The 8219-nt window shown below is 44.4% G+C and overlaps 1 pseudogene; it reads left to right on the top strand.

Annotated features, from left to right (window-relative positions):
- The first annotated feature begins 710 nt into the window (after window positions 1-710).
- On the top strand, window positions 711-2282 carry LOC101125109 (inosine-5'-monophosphate dehydrogenase 1-like; annotated as a pseudogene).
- Window positions 2283-8219: the final 5937 nt, after the last annotated feature.

Raw genomic sequence — 8219 nt, 5'->3', positions numbered from 1 at the left:
CTGGTTCCAGGACCCCAGCAGATACCAAAATCTTGGGATGCTCAAGTCCCTTAAATAAAATGGTGTAGTACTTGCATATAACATATACTTTAAATCATCTCTAGATTACTTATATCATACCTAATACAATGTAAATGCTATGTAAACAGTTGTTATAGCATATTGTTTTTTATTTGTATTATTTTTATTGGGCTTTTTTTGGGTAATATTTTCTTTTTATTTTTTTAGAGATGGGAGATCTCACTACGTTACCCAGACTGGTCTCAAGCTCCTGAGCTCCAAGGATGCTCCCGCATTACTCTCAAGTAGCTGAGACTACAGACATGGGCCACTACGTATAGTCTTTCAATATTTTCAATCCGAGGTTGATTGAATCTGAGAATGCCAAACCCACAATACGAGAGCCAACTGTCTATCCCTATCATAGAACAGTATTTAGTTACACGAAGGAACGAAATTCTGATACATGCTACAACATGGATGAATCTTAAAAATGCTATGCTAAGTGAAAGAAGCCAGACACAAAAGGACAAATGCTGTGTGATTCCACTTATACGAAATATCTAGAATAACCCCCTGGGCCCGCCCTACCTGCGGCGTGGCGTCAGCGGCGGCGGCGCGGCCGCGGCGTGGCGTCAACGGCGGCGGCGTGGCCGCAGCGTGGCGTCAGCGGCGGCTGCGTTAGAGGCGGGTGGCCCCGCGGGTGTTTACGTCAGGTCGCAGAGTGTCGCTGGCAGCATGGCGGACTACCTCATCAGCGGCGGCCCCCGCTACCAGCCCGAGGATGGGCTCACCGCACAGCAGCTCTTTGCCGGCGCTGACGACCTCACCTACAACGATTTCCTGATTCTCCCAGGATTCATAGACTTCCTAGCTGGTGAGGTGGACCTGACCTCAGCCCTGACCCGGAAGATCACGCTGAAGACGCCACTGATCTCCTTTCCCACGGACACTGTGATAGAGGCCGACATGGCCATCGCGATGGCTCTGATGGGAGGTATTGGTTTCATTCACCACAACTGCACCCCAGAGTTCCAGGCCAACAAGGTGCAGAAGGTCAAGAAGTTTGAACAGGGCTTCATCACAGACCCTGTGGTACTGAGCCCCTTGCACACTGTGGGTGATGTGCTGGAGGCCAAGATGCGGCATGGCTTCTCTGGCATCCCCATCACTGAGACCGGCACCATCGGCAGCAAGCTGGTGGGCATCGTCACCTCCCGAGACATTGACTTCCTTGCTGAGAAGGACCACACACCCTCCTCAGTGAGGTGATGACGCCAAGGATGGAGCTAGTGGTGGCTCCAGCAGGCGTGACATTCAAAGAGGCAAATGAGATCCTGCAGCATAGCAAGAAAGGGAAGCTGCCTGTTATCAATGATCATGATGAGCTGGTGGCCATCATCGCCCGCACGGACCTGAAGAAGAACCGAGACTACCCTCTGGCCTCCAAGGATTCCCACAAGCAGTTGCTGTGAGGGGCAGTTGTGGGCACCTGTGAAGATGACAAATTCCGCCTGGGCCTGCTCACCCGGGCGGGCGTCGATGTCATAGTCTTGGACTCGTCCCAAGGGAACTTGGTGTATCAGATTGCCATGGTGCATTACATCAAACAGAAGTACCCCCACCTCCAGGTGATTGGGGGGAATGTGGTGACAGCAGCCCAGGCCAAGAACCTGATTAACGCTGGTGTGGATGGGCTGCACGTGGGCATGGGCTGCGGCTCCATCTGCATCACCCCGGAAGTGATGGCCTGTGGTCGGACCCACGGCACTGCTGTGTACAAGGTGGCCGAGTATGCCTGGCGTTTTGGTGTGCCCATCATAGCTGATGGCGGCATCCAGACCATGGGGCACGTGGTCAAGGCCCTGGCCCTTGGAGCCTCCACAGTGATGATGGGCTCCTTGCTGGCCGCCACCACGGAGGCCTCCGGTGAATACTTCTTCTCAGACAGGGTGCCGCTCAAGAAGTATCAGGGCATGGGCTCTATGGATGCCATGGAGAAGAGCAGCAGCAGCCAGAAATGATACTTCAGCGAGGCGGATAAGATGAAGTTCGCGCAGGGTATCTCGGGCTCCATCCAGGACAAAGGGTCCATTCAGAAGTTCGTGCCCTACCTCATAGCGGGCATCCAGCACAGTTGCCAGGATATCAGGGCCCGAAGCCTGGCTGTCCTTCGGTCCATGATGTACTCAGGAGAGCTCAAGTTTGAGAAGCCGACCGTGTCGGCCCAGATCGAGGGTGGCGTTCGTGGCCTGCACTCTTACGAGAAGTGGCTGTACTGAGGAGAGTGGTGGAGGCCGAGGTGGTTGAAGGGGCGTGCCCCGGTTTCCCCCTTCGGGCACAGCCTCCCTCCGTAACTGAGTGATCCACAGATTTACACTATGGGTTCCCCAGCTCCTTTCCAGGGAGAGAGGACGGGAGGCCCTGAGGGGACTGTTGCCCCTTGCTGGGCATCCCCCACAGAGTCAGGACTGCTCCCTGGGCCAGGCTGCCCTGGGAAGCCCAGCCCAGCCAGCCAGGCTCTCAGGCCCTGCGCCTGCCTCAGGTCTTTCTTGCTGCAGCCTGCTCCAGCCCGGCCCCCACCCCAGGGGCAGGCCGCCCCTCCTGGCTTCTCCTGTAGGACACCTCCCTGCCCCCCAGCTTCCCAAGAAATGGCGCTCTCCTGGCCCTGCCTCTGGCCCTTCCCAGGCTGCTGCCCCCTCAGCCATGTGGCACTTCTGAGCTCCTGACCTAGGCCAGCGGGAGGTCTCTGCCCGCTTCTCCGGCACTGGGCTCCAATTGAGTCCTGCTTCTCAGGCCACTCCCCTGTCCCTGGCCCTGGGGAGGACACTGCCCTGGTCATGTCCACCTGCCCATCGTTCCTGACTCACCACCGTCCCCAGGTGTGCCATTCCTGCGCTCTCCTCAGCTGCAGTTTAAGGCTTTAACTTTGCACACTTTGGGATCACAGTTGCGACATTGTGGGTATTAAATAATTGGAATAAGCAGATCTCAACGCCTCCAAAAAAAAAATCTAGAATAGGCAAATTCATAGAGACAAAGCCAAATAGAAGTTACTAAAGAGACAAAGCCGAGTAAAAGTTACCAAAGGCTAGGGAGAGGGGAGAATGGGGAGTTAATGCTTAATGGGTACCGAGTTTCTGTTTGGGTTTATGAAGTTTTGGAAGCAGGTAGTGTGAAGGTTGCACAACATTGTGAATGTACTTAATGCAATTGAATTGTATGCTGAAAATGGTTAAAATGGCAAATTTTCTGTGGTATATATGTTTTACTACAATTTCAAAAAATTAATAATTTAATATACCAAATGCCAGAGACTTGTACCGTTTAAATGGGTGAATTATACCTTAATAAAGCTGTTAAAAATAAAATTGTAAAACATAATTGTACAGTTTAGTGAGTTATCATGAAGCAAACACTTATGTAATGACCACTCTATAATCAAGAACCAGAAAAATTTTGAGACTACTCTGGCCAACATAGTGAGACCCCATCTCTAATTTTTCTTTAAAAATTTATTTTTGAAAAAGTAAAAAAGAAGAACCATAACATTGCCAGCACCACCAAAGCACCCCCCTGTATCCCACACATTCCCACTCTTCTCCCCACTAACCTAACTTCTTGGTAGTAATTTCTTAGCATTCTCTTATACTTTTACAGCCTAGGTAGGCATCCCTAAACATACTAGTTCAGTTTTGCCTGTTTTTGAATTTTATATAAATGAGATAACATAGAAAGTGTTCTTTTGTGTCTGGTTTCATTTGCTCATCATTATGTTTCCGAGATTCAACTATGTTGTTGGATATAAGCTACAGGTGGTTCATTTGCATTGCTGTACACTAGTGTTCCATTGCATTTTTTTTGTTTTTTGAGATGGAGTCTCTCTCTATTGCCCAGGCTGGAGTGCAGTAGCACAATCTCGGCTCCCTGCCACCTCTGCCTCCCGGGTTCAAGAGATTCTCGTGCCTCAGCCTCCCAGGTAGTTGGATTACAGGTGCCCACCACCTTGCCAGTTAATTTTGTATTTTCAGCAGACAGGGTTTCACCATATTGGCCAGGCTGGTCTCGAACTCCTGACCTCAGGGGATCCGCCAGCCTCAGCCTCCCAAAGTGCTGGGATTACAGGTATGAGCCACCACGCCCGGCCGCATTTATATATTAAAATGTACTTACCCATTCTATTGTTAATGAGTATTTGCTGCTATGAGCAGTTTATGCGTGTACATGCATTTCTGACTGGTATAAATCTTGGAGTGGAATTTTTGGTTCTCAGCGTTATGCATATCCTCCACTTTGGTAGATAATGCTCAATTATTTTTGAAAATGTTCTATTTCACACTCCCACTAGCAGTGTGAAAGTTCCTGTTGTTCCATATCCTTGCAAAGACTTAGTATTGTCACTCTTAAACTTTAGCCATTCTAGTGGGAGTATAATGGTATCTCCTTGTGGTTTTCATTTCCATTTCCTTTCTCACTAATAAGATTGAGCCCCTTTTTGTCATTTATTTGCACTCTTTTCCTAAATGCTTGTTCAAATCTCTTGCCCACTTTTCTACTGTGTTTGTCTGTCTTTTGCTTAATGATTTGTAGGAGTGTTTGTTTGTTTGTTTGTTTGTTTGAGACAGAGTTTCACTCTTGTTGCCCAGGCTGGAGTGCAGTGGCACGATCCCGGCTCACTGCAACCTCTGCCTGCCGGTTTCAAGCTATTCACCCACCTTAGCCTCCTGAGTAGCTGGAATTACAGGCACGCATCATGACGCCCTGCTAATTTTTGTATTTTTAACAGAGACGGGCTTTCACCCTGTTGGCCAGGCTGGTCTCCAACTCCTGACCTCAGGTCAGCCAAGTTTCATTTCTGCAAATACAGGTATCACTTTATCCCTGTACCATTTATTGAAAAGATCATTCTTTTTCCACTGTCTTACAAGGTTACCTTTGTTGTAAATCAAATTTCCATATACGCAAAGATTTGTTTCTGGATCCTCTATTGTGTCATGCTGGTTTATTTTTATTTCAATTATTTTCAGTTGTATATACTGTCAGTTTATAAGTCTTAATACAGAGTAGAGCAAGTCTCAATCTTCAAGCATGTCACAGTTCTTGGGCCTTTGAATTCCACAAACTTTTAGTATGGAATTTCCATGAACTTTTAATTTGTCAAGTTCCACAAACACAAACAGACAAATAAAAACACCTTTTCAGATTTTGATTATGATTGCATTGAATCTGAAGATCAATTTGGGAAGTATTTATATCTCTATAGTATTGAACCTTCCAATTCTGGAACATGGTATATTTCTCTCTCTCTCTCTCTCTCTCTTTTTTTTTGTTTATTTTTAAATATTTCTCTCAGTAATGTTTAATAGTTTTCTGCAGGACAGCTTGTGCTTTTTTTAAAAAAAGGCATTCCCGAGTACTTGATATTTTTTGGTGCCGTGGTCAATAGCACTGAATTTCAGTTTCTCTTTGTTATTCTATTCTATGTACCCAGTAACATTATCTACAAATAATTCATTTTACTTTGTCTTGTCTACTTCTTTTACTTTTAATTTCTTTTTCTTGTTTTGCTGGAATAGCTGGCACCATTGTAGGGATCTTTCTCTTTCTCCCGATCTCAAAGAAAAAGTTTCTATATTTCACCATTTCTATATTTCACCACTAAGTATAATTTTTGCTGTAAGTTTTTTGCAGATAACTTCCATCAGAATAGAGAAGTTTGCCAAGAGTTCGTATCTATAAATGAATGTTACTTTTATAAAACATTTTTTCTGGCTGGGTGTGGTAGCTCACGCCTGTAATCCCAGCACTTTGGGAGGCCGAGGCAGGCGGATCACGAGGTCAGGAGTTCGAGACCAGCCTGGCCAATATGGTGAAACCCCGTCTCTACTAAAAATACAAAAATTAGCCAGGCATGGTGGCACACGCCTATAGTCCCAGCTACTCGGGAAGCTGAGGCAGAAGAATTGCTTGAACCCGGGAGGCGGAGCTTGCAGTGAGCTGAGATCGCGCCACTGCACTCCAGCCTGGGCGACAGAGCAAGACTCTGTCTCAAAAAAAAAAAAAAAAAAAAAACCAAACACCAAAAAAACACACATTTTTTTCTGCATTTTTAAGGAGGATTGTATATTTCTTGCCTTTCCTGTTAATGTGGCAAATTCTATTGGTTGATTTTCTACTATCAAAATAACTGCATTTCTGAAAAAAATCTTACATGGTAAAAGTATATTATCTTTTTATTTTTCCCCATGTTCTATTGCTAGGTTCGGTCTGCTAATAATTTGTTAGTGTAGTTTGTATCTATGTTCTTGAGAAAGACAGGCCAGTAATTTTTCTTATTCATAATGCTCTTGTTGTGTTTCCTTATCTAGGTAATGTGGGCTTTACCAGAGGAGTGCAGGAGTGGTCCCTCATTTTTACTGTCTAGAAGAGTTTTATAATATTGGTATTATTTTGCCTCTAAATGTTTGGTAGAATTCTTAGGGGAAATTATCTAGAACTAGAGTTTCTATGGTGTGATGGGTGACGCACTGGGAGAGATGTGGGGGAGTTTTAAAAGATTCAGTTTATTCAGTATTTCTAGAACTATTCAGATTTTCTATTTCTTCTTGCATCTTTTTAAAAATTTTTGTGGAGATGGGACCTCGCTATGTTTCCCAGGTTGGTCTTGAACTCCTAGGCTCAAGCAATCTGACCACCTCAGCCTCCCAAAGTGCTGGAATTATAAATGTGAGCCACCATGCCTGGCCGCATCTTTTTGATATGTTTTATTTTTCTAAAAATTTGCTCATTTCATCTAATTTTTAAAATTTATTGCAATAAAACTGATCAAAATATCATTTTAGTATCTTTGTCACATCAGAAGGATCTATAGTGATATCTTTTTTAAAATTCCTGACACTAATGAGTTTGTGTCTTCTCTCATTTTTTCTCTATCAGCGTTGACATGGATTTATCAATTTCATCAATCTTTTTAGAGAACCAACTTTTGGTTTTGTTGAACTTCTCTATTACATCTTTGTTTTTTATTTCATGATTTCTACTCTTTGGTATTTCATTCCTTCTACTTCCTTTGGTTTAAATTTGCTGTTCTTTTTCTAGCTTCTTGATATGGATGCTTAGCTCATTAATTTTTTTTGAGACAGAGTCTGGCTCTGTTACCCGGGCTATAGTGCAGTGGTGTGATCTCGGCTCACTGCAAGCTCCGCCTCTCAGGATCACACCATTCTCCTGCCTCAGCCTCCCGAGTAGCTGGGACTACAGGCGCCCGCCACCACGCCCGGCTAATTTTTTGTATTTTTAGTAGAGACGGGGTTTCACCATGTTAGCCAGGATGGTCTCAATCTCCTGACCTCGTGATCCACCCTCCTCGGCCTCCCAAAGTGTTGGGATTACAGGCATGAGCCACCGTGCCCGGCCTCAGGCTTTCTCCTTTTTCTAATACATACATTTAAGGGTATAAATTTCTTAATGAACGCTGCTTTATCTGTGTCCCACAAGTTTTGGTATATAGAATTTTCATTGTCATTCAGTTCAAAATATTGTCTTATTTTCACTATTCACAATAGCAAAGACATGGAATTGGCCTAGGTGCCCATCAATGGTGGACTGGATAAATGAAATATGGTACGTATACACCATGGAATACTATGCAGCCACAAAAAAGAATAAAATCAATGTCCTTTGCAGCAACATGGATGCAGCTGCAGATCATAATAACAGGAATGGAATATCAAATACTGCATGTTTTCACTTATAAGATGGGAGCAATAGACACTGTGGACTACTGGGGGAAGATGGGGATGTAGGTGTGGGTTGAAAAACTACCTATTTGGTACTATGCTTACTACCTGAGTGAGGGAATCTGTACCCCAAACCTCAGCCCCATGCAATATACCCCCATAACAAACCTGTACATGTGCCCCCAGAATCTAAAATAAAAGTTGAAATTATTATTATTAATTTTTAAATCCAAACACAAAGAGACTTTTACATTATCTTTTTAGTATTGATTTTTAGCTTATTGGCATTGAGGTAGAGACCATGCACCATTTTTTGAAATTTGTTGAAACTTGCTTTATGGCCCAATCTACAGTTAATTTTTTGTAACTATCTTATTGGAATTGATAAAGAAGTTATTTTCTATACTTGTTGGCTACATTATTCTTTCTATGCCTATTAGGTCATGTTTGTTAGTTGAGTTGTACAAATGTTCTATATCC

Source organism: Gorilla gorilla, chromosome X, assembly GCF_029281585.2.
Source record: "Gorilla gorilla gorilla isolate KB3781 chromosome X, NHGRI_mGorGor1-v2.1_pri, whole genome shotgun sequence".
Classification (NCBI taxonomy): Eukaryota; Metazoa; Chordata; class Mammalia; order Primates; family Hominidae; genus Gorilla; species Gorilla gorilla.
This window is presented reverse-complemented; position numbering and strand designations above follow the sequence as displayed.